Source organism: Mesoplodon mirus, assembly GCF_964341445.2.
Source record: "Mesoplodon mirus genome assembly, chromosome: 1".
NCBI lineage: Eukaryota > Metazoa > Chordata > Mammalia > Artiodactyla > Ziphiidae > Mesoplodon > Mesoplodon mirus.
Window position 1 is genome coordinate 24,261,555 of NC_138976.1, and position 15,381 is coordinate 24,276,935.

A 15,381-nucleotide genomic window follows, 5' to 3' on the forward strand; every position below is an offset into this window, starting at 1 on the left:
CCCCTGCATCGGCAGGAGGACTCTCAACCAGTGCGCCACCAGGGAAGCCCAAAACGTGAGTTTTAATGGCAGCTGTGCGCTGATTCCTAGACCCAATAAAGACTTCATCCAGTGTTGACTGGGTATCTGGCAATTTGTCTGGCCAATTATAAGATTTTGGCAGAAATCTTCTGGGCCTCTTTAACTTTACTAAGGGTCTCTTTAGTCCTGTGAGACTCAGATCACTGTCTTTGGAAACCTGCATCCTGCCGTCTTCCTTGTCCTCTTTGATTGCAACACGGCCTCACTGTGCCAGGTCTCACTTGTCAGCAGCGCTCTGTGCCCTGTGGACACAGGCGGCTCAGGCTCCTTCCTCCACTTCCTGAGCTTCTGCTGCTCCTACACAGTTTGAATGCTGGCGTTGCCTCAGTCTGAGTTTCCACGTGCTTTATCTCTTAACGACTCGATGACGTAGGTATTGCCTGCATTTTACAGTTGTAGAAACTCAAGTCCAGGAGGTCAAGGCAACCCGCTCAAAGTGACACAGGCAATGCAGAACCTCAGCAGAGTTTGGGTTCCCCAGAAGTGGACAAGGACTTGGAGGCAAGTCGTTTGTTTTGGAGGTGATTCCAAGAAGCATGAGTTGAGGACATAAGGAAAGGGAGCCTGGAAGGAGAAAAGCCACTAAAGGGGCTTTGAGGAGTGGCCCCTGCTATGGGTGACCAGGCTCCACCTCGCTGGAAAACAACCTCCCACCTGACCTGACTCTGTCAGCGCAGGTAGAGAATTGCCTGGCATTAGTGCTGCCACACTGCCCCTTGTGCCAGTTTTTGGGACAGGAACCTCCCGTGGTGCCAGACACGCCCTCAGGCAGGGGGTCTCAAGGGATGCTGGCTGGAGACCAGCTCCCCAGCTGCAGGTGAATCAGGTGAGCCAAGGGGATATGAGCGCAGCATCAGCAGCGTCACCGCCACAGGTTTCCCAAACCTAAAGACAGGCCCCTTTGCACCACTCTGCCACAGCACCCTCTTTCCCCAAAGCAGCACGTCACGTCTGCATAGCCCCTTCCAGCTTGCGGCATGCTCTGCAGGTACACGATCTAATTCAGCCCTGCCAGGGACAGATGGCAGTCACCGTGTAACCCCTATTTTGTAAATAAAGAAACTGAAACTTAGAGAAATGAAAATACCTCCGAAGTCACTCCACGGGAGAGTGCTGCAGCCGGGGTTCCAGCCCAGCTCCGACTGCCCCTGAAACTCAGCCTGCAGTGAAGGCACCCGGGTGCTTTGTAAGTAGGAAAGCTACCTCTCTCCTCTGCCGGCCTCAGAGTCTCTGCGCCTGCCACCCGCTCCTCCCGGACACTAGGCAGCATGCACGGAGAATAGGACGCAGACCTGGGCACAAGACAGCCTGTGGTCACACACTCTCCACCTCCTTCATCTGGGTGACGTCCCAGTGGGCAGGTAAGGCTGGAGGAAGCATGCCTGCTGTGGCAGGACAGCTGGGAGGGGGATGTAAGGACTGGGGCAGGTATTGGGGGCCCACTGCAGCCCAGACAGAGCCTACAAACAGTGGCAGTGCCAGGGAGCCGAAGGAGTGCAGAACTGGGAGGCCTGGGCCGATCCTTCAGTGCTGTGTGGCCCTCTGAGTCCAGTTCTGTCACCTGTCCAGTGGGGACACAAACTCCCCTCTCCTGGCCCACTGCACCCAGTGAGGCCCAGCTTGCTTAGCTGGGCCAGCCTTTGTGCACTGAGGCCACAAGGTTGAAGGGTCAAGGCAAAAGCAAGTTCCCATTCTTTTCTTATTTCCCCCTCAGTATGCTGCCTTTCATTGTTTTCCGTATTATTCCAAAAGGAATAGATATTCATTGTAGACCAAAAAAAAAAAAAAAAAAAGAACCAAATGAGCAAAACAAAGACTATAAAAATCCTGGCATCCAGAGACAGCCATTCCCTACACCATTTTCCATGTGTGTGCATTATATTTGCAAAATGGAATCATAATATGCATTCTGTTTTTAAACTTCAGCTGGGTATACCCTCTCCATATCCTTAAATATCCACTTAACACCATCAGTCTTCATACTCTGCTGCCACTGCCCACCGTGTGGAATGGACTTCACGTGCTGGCAGTGCCCTCACACACCCACATCTGAGACCAAGTCACGAAACAATGCTCACCCTTACGGGGAAGGCTGCTCTCTAATATTTTCCTTTTTTGGTTTGTTCGTGTTTTGTTTTGTTTTGGTTTTGACCCTAACATAATCCACTAACTCAGTTCATGGCCCACTAAGGGGTCTTGTCTGCAGTGTCCCACTGCCAGAGGAGCCGGATGCCCTCTGTTGGACAAGGGGTGTGTCCCAGGCAGGGCTCTTAGAAACAAGGCATCCCCCAACATGGACTCTGTGCACATCTCTAGTCATTGCCTCTGGTTTCTAGAACTAGACTCCCTGAGTCAAAGGAGAGGGCATCTGGGGACACGGCACAAGTCACCCTCCAGGAGAAGAGTCATTGAGGATTCAGTGCCCATTTCCCTCATCCACACCAAGTGTTCTAGTTTCAGGAGCTTTGGGGGAAATTTTTTTGCTGGTTCAGCAGATGAGGAATGACATCTAATTCATTGTCTTATATTTACTTTTCTAATGATGAGAGGGAGGCTACACTTTTCATCATTGAGTCATTTCCAAAACGTGGCCACTTTTCTCAGTCTTGGGGTGAGTCTGCTGAACACGCCTCCCTGGGCATCCTCAGGGGCACAGCCCGTGGTCCATGTCCAGCCAGGAAGCTCCACTCTTTGTGCAACTGCTAAGTGGTTAGTGACTGGCCTGTGACCCACAGGCTACAGCAAGAGTGACGGGAGGTCACTTCCAAGATGTAATGACAGTCTGTCCCTCCCCTTTTACCTGCTGTCTCCTGTGTTCCCTCCTCCTCCCTTCCCTCCCTTCTGCTCACTGACTCTTCCCAGCCCCGCACCTCTCTACAGCACTCTCTCTCTCTCTCTCTCTCTCTTTCTCTCTCTCTCTCTTTCTCTCTCTGTTATATCTTTGGATCTGGGGAAGCAAGCACCCATGTTATGAGCTGCGCTGAGCCGTCGTCCACCCAAGAGCGAACTGAGGGAGCACCCAGGCCAACAGACAGAAAGGAACTCACACTCTCGGTCCGGAACAGAATCCTGCAGCCTGTGAATGAACTTGGGAGCAAGTCCTCCCCAAGTTGAGCCCAGATGAAGCCACAGCACCTGCCTGTGAGACACCTTGAAGCAGAGCAACCCAGCTAAGCCGTGAACAGATTCCCAGTCCACACAAATTGTGAGATATTAAATATTTGTAGTTTTAAGGTGCTAAATTTTGGAGCAATGTTGTCAGAGAGGAATACACAGCTAACATAGGCTGCGGGCCCCATGACCCAGTCCCTCCCTCCTCCCCTTGCCCTTCTCCCCGCTCCAGCCCCGCCCAGCCCCCTCCCTACAACCTCTGGCCAAACTCACTTCTGCCTGCCAGTCTCTGCCCCAGGGGTGCCTTCTCCCTCTTGTCATCTGGTCCCAGAAAATGTCACCCCAGGGAGGCCTTTCAGGGTCTCCTACCCAGTGACTCCCTCATCCTCCCTCACGGCACCCTGCTTCATTTCAGGCAGGGCACTTGCTCTCTCCTTACACGTGTCCCTGGTGTCATGCTTTTGTCCATCTCCCCTCCAGACTATGAGTTCCTTGCAGACAGAGACCACTCAGTCATCTTCAGCACCGCACCTGGCCTCCCAGGGCACCTGGAACAGGGTGAGTGCTTGGCTGCTCAGTGATTAAAGGGGAGAATTTGGGAGCACCCCCTTCTTGGTTTTTACCAACTCAGTCTGTGGAGATGAACACTAGTAACAGGAGGTCGAGTTGCCTCTGAGGCCAGGGGACAGCCAGAATGACCTCTGTGTAACTCTTTTTTTTTTTTTTTAACATCTTTATTGGAGTATAATTGCTTTACAATGGTGTGTTAGTTTCTGCTTTATAACAAAGTGAATCAGTTATACATATACATATATCCCCATATCTCTTCCCTCTTGTGTCTCCCTCCCTCCCACCCTCCCTATCCCACCCCTCTAGGTGGTCACAAAGCACCAAGCTGATCTCCCTGTGCTGTGTGGCTGCTTCCCACTAGCTATCTGTTTTACATTTGGTAGTGTATATATGTCCATGCCACTCTCTCATTTTGTCCCAGCTTACCCTTCCCTCTCCCCACATCCTCAAGTCCATTCTCTAGTAGGTCTGTGTCTTTGTTCCTGTCTTGCCCCAGGTCCTTCATGACCACTTTTTTTTTTTTTTTTTTTTTAGATTCCATATATATGTGTTAGCATATGGTGTTTGTTTTTCTCTTTCTGACTTACTTCACTCTGTATGACAGACTCTAGGTCCATCCACCTCACTACAAATAACTCAGTTTTGTTTCTTTTTATGGATGAGTAATGTTCCATTATATATATGTGCCACATCTTCTTTATCCATTCATCTGTCGATGGACACTTAGGTTGCTTCCATGTCCTGGCTATTGTAAATAGAGCTGCAATGAACATTGTGGTACATGACTCTTTCTGAATTATGGTTTTCTCAGGGTATATGCCCAGTAGTGGCATTGCTGGGTCATATGGTAGTTCTGTTTTTAGTTTTTTAAGGAACCTCCATATTGTTCTCCATAGTGGCTGTATCAATTTACAGTCCCACCAAGAGTGCAAGAGGGTTGCCTTTTCTCCACACCGTCTCCAGCATTTATTGTTTGTAGATTTTTTGATGATGGCCATTCTGACCAGTGTGAGATGATATCTCATTGTAGTTTTGATTTGCATTTCTCTAATAATTAATGATATTGAGGATTCTTTCATGTGTTTGTTGGCAATCTGTATATCTTCTTTGGAGAAATGTCTATTTATGTCTTCTGCCCATTTTTGGATTGGGTTGTTTGTTTTTTTGATATTGAGCTGCATGAGCTGCTTGTATATTTTGGAGATTAATCCTTTGTCAGTTGCTTTGTTTGCAAATATTTTCTCCCATTCTGAGGGTTGTCTTTTTGTCTTAACAATATAACTTTCCAAAACTAAAACAAGAAGAAATTAAATCTTGAATAGTCCTATTTTCTTTTTTCTTTTACTTTTTTAATGTTTATTTTTTTATTTTTTTCTTATTAGTCATCAATTTTATACACATCAGTGTATACATGTCAATCCCAATCTCCCAATTCATCACACCACCACCACCACCACCACCACCCTGCTGCTTTCCCCCTTGGTGTCCATATGTTTATTCTCTACATCTGTGTCTCAACTTCTGTCCTGCAAGCTGGTTCATCTGTACCATTTTCTAGGTTCCACATATATGCGTTAATATACGATATTTGTTTTTCTCTTTCTGACTTACTTTACTCTGTATGACAGTCTCTAGATGCATCCACATCTCTACAAATGACCCAATTTCGTTCCTTTTTATGGCTGAGTAATATGCCATTGTATATATGTACCACACCTTCTTTATCCATTCGTCTGTCGATGGGCATTTAGGTTGCTTCCATGTCCTGGCTATTGTAAATAGAGCTGCAATAAACATTGGGGTGCATGTGCCTTTTTGAATTATGGTTTTCTCTGGGTGTATGCCCAGTAGTGAAATTGCTGGGTCATATGGTAATTCTATTTTTAGTTCTTTAAGGAACCTCCTTACTGTTCTTCATAGTGGCTGTATCAATTTACATTCCCACCAACAGTGCAGGAGGGTTCCCTTTTCTCCACACCCTCTCCAGCATTTGTTGTTTGTAGATTTTCTTATGATGCCCATTCTAACTGGTGTGAGGTGATACCTCATTGTAGTTTTGATTTGCATTTCTCTAATAATTAGTGATGTTGAGCAGCTTTTCATGTGGCCTTTATTCTTTTTATACATTTTCCTTCATCTGTTTCTTAAGTCCCTTATTTCATTCATCAGGTATACAAAGAGGTGGCATGGCATTGCAGGAAGAGAATGGACTTGACATCTCTTGAATAAATATTTATTGTTAGCCTGCCTATGTGTGCCCAGCACTGGAACATTGCAGTCACCATGATTAGAGCTATATATAAATATATATGCTTTGTAAATAAAGCTCCCATAATTACAGTGATATTAACAAGTGGTTTATAGTTCAACCTTCAAACACATTTTCAGCCACATGTACTGCACAGAGGGAGGGAAATTCTGTGTTAGTGCTGACATACTGTACTGCTCTCAGATTAGGAACCACTTTGCTAGAGAAAATCTCCTCTAGTGGCTTACCCTGGCCAGCAGCTAGCTAGCTCCTTTCTTAGACAATAGCTAGTCCCCAGGTGTTACAAATTTCTAATTGCAAATATAAAACATCCTGTTTTAAGGAAGTTGCTGCTGAGAACCAGGGATCCAGTTTTAAATGAAAAAGACTGAGTGTGAGGGCATGAGAAGACAACTGGGAGGAAGACCATCTCCTTTACATGTCGTGGGGAGATATGACTTAGTGTGAAGTGAACTCCAGGAAGAACCCCCAAAAGAGTGGTTTTATCTTCCTCAACTGGTGGTGAGTGCTGGGGAATATCAGGTAATGTGGTAGTGGTGTGATGCAGAACTCTAAGAAGCACATGTATCCAACCCTATATCTGCTGGAGTAAATAAGACTGTCTTGTTCAGCTTCTCTTTGGGTGGGATTGGCTGCTGGGGGGTTTCTAGAAGCAGCACCCAACTCTATATGACTCTTTTATAATAAATATTTTGTAATCCCCTCTTCAACTCCCCTGAAATGAAATTCACAGATAAAATAGCCTAGAAAATTGACTGTATAGTAAAACTGTGAAAAAGTTATTTGTGTTTCTAGGTAAAGCAGAGTTTTTTCCTCTACATGAGTGACTGGCAAGACAGTCACATGTGGATTAGGACAAGGACAAGGTTAGAGAAACTTCTCCAAAGTGGGGGCTGTTCTGTACACAGCAGGACAATAAGCGTCCAGCTGGCCCACTAAATGCCAGGAGGTGCCCCGATTATTGTGACAACCAAAAATAACCTTGTGAAAGTCCAAAGTGCCCCTGGGGGGAGATGTTGCTCCCACAGAGAACCACTGATGAATGGGAATTGACCAAACAGCCCCAAGAGAATGCTCTTTTGCTATTTATTGGGTTAACTTTGCCACTTAAGGGAATCTGAGGCTAGAACAAGACCAAAGGGCTCCCAGTTTAACAAAAGACCAAGCCCCAAATGATTTACCCAAAGTCAAACAGCACAGGGGCAAAGGTCCTCCCTGAATAGTACACTTTAAATCTGAACCCACACTTTGTGAGCACCGTCTGCTTCTTTGATTTCAGGGTCAGCTAGCCTGCATGGAGCACCTGCTGTATGCTATGTTGTTTCTTCTCCCTGCCTCCTTCCTTCCTCACCCCTAACATCTAGTAGAGTATAATTTTTGTACCAACTGGTTTATTGACTGTTACAGAATCATTAATACTGTAGTTGGTTGCCTTGCTTACAGTATTTGTTATGCCACCTCCATGCCCTACCCCACAACTGGGCCTTTAACCAGCTGATAACTCAATGTCTGCATCCTTGGAATCATCCTTATATCTGGGCCTTGTCGAAGGCTGAGCTGTGTGAATGACCCACAGCTTGAGAAGGGACAGAGATGTTCTCTTAGAGAGCCAAGACCCTCCCCTGTCGGTCTAGGACCTTTCTCTACACAGTATGGCTTTAAGCTTTCACTATGCCCTGTTTTTCAGTGTTCGGTGCCTGTGTGGCCTCTACAGCTTTAGCAATCAGTCCCTTCTGGGGATTAGCCTCTTTCAGCTGACTCATCTTGGAGGCCTTTGTGCGCAGATTAGGGAGTTTTGCTTGATCAGCACATCCTTAGCTTTGCCAGAGCCTGGATTTTAGCAGGATTCCCAGAATCTCTCTCGTTTGTTTTTTGTTTTGTTTTATTTTGTTTTTCCTTACTCAGTTAAAACGACTGCAATTGTCTAGAAATTTCTCTACATTTTGTTCATGAGGCAATAGCTGATGGGAGAGGGAGTGATCATGATGTCAATGATTCACCAAAAGTAGATCTGTCCAAAGATGCCTTTTGTCATGGATCTATTTTTCCTGACCTTTTATGTAAGCAAAAATACCCAGGAGGCTGGGCTTCATGCACATACATACCTTTGAACATGTTGTCTAGCTTCAAGAAGGAGTTAAAACTGTTATTACTAAAATTATTTGCATTTAAATAACTCAGGGTAAAAAGACAAATAAAAGCTTTTCAAGTTGTTCACAGGGAGATAAGACATAGAATCACTTCCTACATCCTCCTCCACTGCAAACAAGTTTGAGGGATAAATAAGGGGCTCCAGGAGCTTAGCCACAGCCCTACTTTCAGGTGGGGACTTCAAGGAAGATTTCCCGGGAAAGGAATTACATAAGACACTGAATAATACCACAGCCAAGTCCCGGGGGCTCATTTTGTTGTACATAAAGTGATAGAAATGAGAGTTTTGACTTTGGTCTTCTTTTTGGAGACAATATAGAGAAGATACAGGCAAAATCAGATGGGAAGTGAGATGAGGGCAACCAGAGGTGTCTAAAATTGCCTCTCTAAATTTTGGAGGGTGGGAGAGCTACCTATGGCAGCTGTAAAGTCAGAGAGGCTCTGAGAGGGAGGATGAGGTGTGTCTCTTTCTTGGGCTCTATTGCAAACACCACAACATCCATCAGGTGAGGTAAAAACAAAGTGAGCCACAGGTATATTCTTGGAACGTTGTTGCTATTTCCCCTTAATTCTAAATGGTGTTTGCTGAACTGAGAGAAGGAAGGGAGGGCGGGACAGAGATTCAACTCAACCAACAGCTCTGGTTCTGTCTGCTTTTTACAGGTGTTCTGGTGTTTGTGTCCAATGTGGTGGCTCTCTCCAACTGAACGGTCTCCCCAAGTGTGGATAAAAATGCATGAAGGGCTTTAGATGAAGGTTTCACACTTGAAATATTTCCTCCTTTTTCAGCCCAGGATAAGCTGGCAACAAATCCATCTTCCTTTCTCATCCTTGGGCCTCACACCTGGGCGTGCCCTTTCTATGATAACCTCTCTTGGGAAGTATCTGGATGGGCACAGAATGCTTGCCAGGCTGCTGCCTACTGGCCAGCTGTTCTTGATCCCCCTACTATCTGCCTTGCCTACCCCTGAAAGCCACCTGAGCAGATCATTAAGGACCTCTTGACAGCCCTTGGGGATGGGAAGTGTGCCTGCCTTTCCTGAAAGAGTGACCCAGATGCTCCTGGCCCCCACTCCTGTCTTCCAAGGATGAGCTTGAGCTTTTGCTGATAGAGAATGCCTTCCACCTGAGTCTTGTCCATTCTGAAAATTCTGCTTTACAGCCTCACGACATATGCCTTCATCTAAGGAAGTTTTTTTTTTTTTTTTTTTTTTGTGGTACATGGGCCTCTCACTGTTGTGGCCTCTCCTGTTGCGGAGTACAGGCTCCGGACGCGCAGGCTCAGCGGCCATGGCTCACGGGCCCAGCCGCTCCGCGGCATGTGGGATCTTCCCGGACCAGGGCACGAACCTGCGTCCCCTGCATCGGCAGGCAGACTCTCAACCACTGCGCCACCAGGGAAGCCCCCTAAGGAAGTTTTTAACAGGGATTCATAGTAGGACTTCAGTCTACTGAAACCTTCTCTGAAATCATGTGCCAAATTTTGTATCTATCTGTTGCTTTCACATATTCTGACTCCCTTCCCCACAAAATGGTAAGAACCATTGTGTTTAAAGATAGCCAATTTGTGTCATCTCTGATGTCCCTTAATTCCCCTGAAATCCAATTATATCCAGGGCATGGAAATTAATTCTTGAGCTCCCTGGGCCTTGGACCTTTCCCAAAGAAAATAAAAACAACTTCCTAGCCTGTCCTTGCTATGTCAACCACCCAAGGACTTCTGAGAACCTCCTGATATGTCTCAGCCAAAAATCTACCTGCCAGAATGGACACTTCACCCAAGAACATATCTGAAGGGGCAAAAAACACATGAAAAGATGCTCAATATCATTAGTTATGGGGCAATGCAAATTAAAATCTCAGTGTGATATCTTTACAGATCCACTGGCATGGCTAAAATTAAAACGTCTGACAATTCCAAGTATTGGAGAGGATTTGGAACAACTGGAATTCTCATACATTGCAGGAAGGTAGAAGAAGGGGAGCCCAAAATGATGTAGTCACTTTAGAAAATAATTTGACAGTTTCTTGTAAAGTCAGACATACACTTTACCCTACAGCTAGCAATTCTATTCCTGTCTTTATGCAAGAAAAGTACATGACCACACAAAGACCTGCATGTGATTGGTATAGCAGTTTTATTCATAACAGCCCCAAACTGGAAACAACACAAAGGTATATCAAATGTGAATGGATAAACACATTGTGACATATCTATACAGCAATAAAAAGGAACAGACTACTGATATATGTTTACAACCTGGTGATTCTCAAAAGCATTATGCCAAGGGAAAGAAGCCAGACACAGAAGACTACAAACTGTATGATTCCACTTATATGACATTCTAGAAAAGGCAAAGCTATAGTGACATAGATCAGTGGCTGCCAGGGGCTTGAGGTAGGAGGAGGAAATTAACTGTAAAGGGGCACAAGGAATTTTTTTGGAATGGTGAACTTGTTCAATATCTTGATTGTGGTGATGGTCACATGTCTGAATACATTTGTCAAAACTCATCAAACTGTACATTTAAAATATGTATTATATGTAAATTATTCACCAATACAGCTGACTTTTTAAAAAAAACTAGTTGCAGAGCATCATTTTTCTTTATATATAGGACCGTCCAAACATGGAACTCTTTTTTGCAAGGATAAAGGATCTTAGACTTGGGGTCAACGCATATCATTTTATGATTTAATTTACATATTGGACTCTGGAGTTTATCCTAATTTCCTACTCCAACTGGCACTCTTTCAACTGGGAGCTGCTTTTTACATCTTTCCCATCTTAAATGTGGAGCCAGGGGATGTTATGAGCACTGCAGAGTCCAAATTGTGTCTGGTTGTATTTTAGGTCTATTAAATCCACTGCAGTGTTTGGAGCAGACTGGAGGGGAGAGAAGGAAGAGATCTGAAATAGACTGAAATACAGCACTGGGGCTGGAAAGAAGTGACAGGGAGAGATATTTCAGCAGACTTTGTCAGGGACTAGATAAGGGGTATAAAAGAGAGCAAGCAGTGTTCAGAGAAGACTTTGAACATTTCTTATTGTTTTTGAGAAAAAGCCCGAACTCCTGAGCATGGGCTATGAGGCCTTCCATAATCTACTTCCAATCTCCCTCTTCATTGCCCACTGCCTCTTTTCACTGAATCAGAAGCTCTGCAAGCACAAAATTCTGTTACTTGACAGCAGCTGTTCAGTACCTACTGGTTGTATACACATATATACAAATGTCCATTCACCTACTGATGGACACTTGTGTTGTTTTCATTTTTTGGCTATTACAAACAAAGCTGCTATGAATATTCTTGTCCAGGTCACTGTGTGGACATATGCTTTCATTTCCCTTAGGTAAACCATGGCAATAGAATTGCTGGGTCATATGGTAGGTGTAGTACATCCATACAATGGAATACTACTCAGCAATGAAAAGACAAACTATTGGTGCACACAACAACATGGATGAATCTCAACATGCTTCTGCTGAGTGAAAGAAGTTGCATACCCTGCCACCCCCAGCAAAAAGACAGCCCGTATTGTATGATTCCATTCATATAAAATTCTAGAAACAGCAAACTAATCTATAGCAACAGAAAGCAAACCAGCAGTTGGGAAGACAAGGGACAGTGAGGCACATAAGGTGAGGACTATAAAGGTGCATGGGGAAGCTTTTTTGGGGTGATGGATATGTTCATTATTTTTATGGAAGTATATATTTTCACAACTGTATACATATATCAAAACATCATACTGTACATTTTAAATATGTGCAGTTTATGTCAATTATACCTTAATAAAGCTGTGAAAAATACTGTTTGAATAAATAGCAGGCCCTCCGTAAATGCATATAGAATGAATGTAGAGAAGTGTTCATTGTTGGTTTAAGGGATACAAACCAATATGCCCAATAAATATTGGTAGAATTAATGTACAGAAGAAATACGTGAATAAATAGTAGGTGTTCAATAATTTTATAAAGAATGAGTGAATGAATGAATGTATTTGACAAATGTTTATGTCAGCCTATCATGTGCCTGGGGCTATCCTAGGCTCTGGGAATAGGTTGGGGAACAAAACAAAGATCCCTGAGCTCACAGAGCTTTAATTTGAGGAGGACAGTAAACAATGAAAAGATAAGTAAAACACATATAGTGTGCTAGACAGGTGCCAAGGAGAGAGAAAGCTGAGAAGGGGGACAGGGAATGTCATGGAAGGAGACTGACATTTTTGGGATTGTGGCCACCCTCCTCCCAAGGGTGACGCTTGAGAACAGACCTAAAGGAAGTGAGCGGACCAGGTGGGTATCTAGGAGACTAAAAAGTAACGGCCCCAGAATTGAAGAAAAGAATAAGCAAGAACTGAATGAAACTTCTGACAAGTGAAACGCAATAGCAGGAGCGCGTAAGTGCTAACCCTAACCCTCCCGGCCTGCCGATCCTTGCGTTGTCCACGAGAAGGCGCTCCTGCTCCCGCCCCGCAGTCGCCTTCCGCCGTCGGCCAGTGCGTGGGCACGCGCAGAAACCGCTAGGCGGCGTCGGTTTCCCTTCCCACGCGCGGACGCCGGCGTGGGCCGACGCCGCCGGGGGGCCCGCGCGTGCGCAGAGTCGAGGCCAGTCTGCCCTTGGGGCGGAGCGGAGCGGGGCGGGGCCGAGCAGGGCGGGGCGGGGGCTTGAGGTGATTCATGAGCCGCGGCGGTTGCTTCAGCCGTGTGGGGAAACCGAAAGTGGGCGGCGGCCGCGGCTGTAGCCCTGGCGGAGACGGCGGTGGGAGCCGGGCCCAGAGGCGCGGGGACGGGCCACGGGCCCGCAGAACAAGGTGAGCGCAGGTCCTGCTGGCTGCGGGAACGACAGGTGCCAGGCGAGGTCGGACGAGGTTTCGGGCGGGCGCGGCGCACCTGAGTGACTAAGCGGGACAGTGGCCCGAGCGGGACTCGAACGGACCCGGGGCCTCTTCCCAGCAGCCGCAGAGGATGCCCTGGTCCCCACCCCGGAAAGCGGGCTGGGCGCCAGGGGAGTTGGCGTTCCAGAGCGTTGTGTTTTAAATCTCTGATGGGACCGTCTGGGGTTCACCTGCGAGTCGGACGGACCCCTGCCGCCTGGGAAACTGAGTGCAGTGGGGGCAGTGCAGCAGGGGGAGGGCGGGTGTGTGGACCTGGGGTGGGAGGTGCTGACCAGGAAGTGGTTCCCGGTACCGGCGGGCGGGCGCCAGCTGCCCGCCCGGATCAAGGGATATCCGAGCCCCCTGGCTGTTTGAACTCCCACACCGTGAGCTTTTAAGTTCCTCTCTTTACAGACCCGCCCCTGCAGGCCGCTGGAGCAGTGCAGGACACAAATACTATCCGTTTCTCTCAAACCGTGAGCACCTGAGCCCCGGGTGGGTACAGAGCTCCAAGTTAGGAGGGAAATATGAATCCATGAGTGAGTTATCTTAACTTTCACCGTGTTCCCCAATAGGGTCAGGTTCTCAGCCTCAATTTAATGGGAGGGGGCTTGGAGCCGGCACAACTGTTCTGCTCCGATCCCCTTGAGTGAGTAGGTACAATACATTTCCATACATAACCAAGGGCACCGCTCACTCCCAAACAATTACAAAGAACCGGAAAGGGAAATAGCTATATTAGAAAAAGTCTTGGCCCAAAAGGATTATGAAAGCCACTCTACAAAACAAAAACACCACTGACCTGTGTCATCCCTCCATCCCTATTCTCCACCCCACCCCCGCCCCTTTCGTGCAGGTGGAAAAACTGCAGAAAAGTGCCCTGCCTAGTGATATACAACAACTTAAAGACAGAGGTGGAACTTAGACCCAAGTCCCAGCCGCTTTGATATATAGGTGTTGCATACTGCAAATTGCGTGGGCTTTGCAAATTTGGGTTGGAATCTGGGCTTCTCCACTTGCTAACTGTGTGATCTTGAACAAATTACATACTTTCATTGAGCCTGGTTTTCTCTTTATCAATTGGAAATATTTAACTTACTGTGCCAGGCTTTTGTGAGATAACTACTGTAATTCCTTTGGCTCATAATAATAGTCAAGAAGTGTTAACTCTCTTCCTTCCACCAAACTTCCCGCATTTTACATAATTGGGTTGCAGTTTCTTGGATGCAGGGACACATCTTTAAGTGCTCTATATAATATAAATTGGCACATGGTGGAGTTCCATTCAACTGATATTCATGGAGCATCAGTTACATGCACAGGACCGTGCTGGGGGTAGGGAATTGCCCTGGGGCCAGCTGGTTTGGAACCCACGTCTCCTGTGCCCCAGTCCAGGGCCCTTTGCCAGCCCACAGCCCCCCTCTTTGCTAGTCAAACACAGTGAACTCTGAAGCAGCAGTTGGTGGTTCCTTCGGATTTCAGTCCCTGTAGATTGGAAATGAAATGTAATCTCTGCTAATGCCCTTTTAAGTGAACTGACTGAACATGGCTGAATGAACTATTGTATTTTGTACCAAGAGATTTAAACTCCTTGAAGAACCTCTCAGAAGTTCTCTGTGCAATATAATCTAGTTGGAGACCTAATATGAACGTAAAGGAAAAATACTTTATAATCCAGCTCTAAGTGCCTACTCTGTGTTTGATCAAGTGCTATTTCTAAGAACTGAGATTTGACGTAGAGTGAGTACTTCGCCTCTGGGCACTTTCGGGGTCAACACATAAATGCAGAAAGGACAGAAGTTCCTTGGTGCTTGGAGTGAAATCTAATTTCATATTCATGTGAATTGGTTTTTCTTTATGCAAAACCGACTTTCGCCTCCCTCTGTTCCCACCCTTATGTTTTTGAAAGCTTCATTCTTTTCAATATTTCCTTATTGGGCCAATTTTTTTTTAAATGTTGTCTTTCAAACAAGCTAAAAGTATTGATAATTTGTCATTTTGAGCTGAAAATGTGTGTGAGGATATATGGCAGTTAGAGCTTCTGATCGGCACGAGATAATCAGTGTGACCCCAAAGCAAACTCGATATTTTAGCTATGCAGCTTTGTCAGGAGGAAGCAAACCCATGATTTCCGTTAGATCTTTGGACCCCCATTTCAGCGCTTGAAGGACTCCAGGGAAAGTTGAGAACCATGGATCTTGCCCATCCTCCTTATCTTCCATATGAAAAAAGCGACCTGAAGTGACTTGCTCAAAGGGTCATTGCTAATGAGAAGCAGACTGGGATTAAGACCCAAACTCCTAACTAAGCCACTTAGGAT

At 46.1% G+C, this 15,381-nt stretch overlaps 1 protein-coding gene across 1 annotated transcript in view; it reads left to right on the plus strand.

Annotated features, from left to right (window-relative positions):
* Nucleotides 1–12,865: 12,865 nt before the first annotated feature.
* Nucleotides 12,866–15,381, plus strand: part of TDRD7 (tudor domain containing 7) — a 92,384-nt gene continuing 89,868 nt past the window's right edge. Inside the window, exon 1 of the mRNA XM_082628882.1 lies at nucleotides 12,866–12,998. The gene's annotated coding sequence lies outside the window, so the exon portion shown is untranslated. The remainder of the gene's footprint in view (nucleotides 12,999–15,381) is intronic.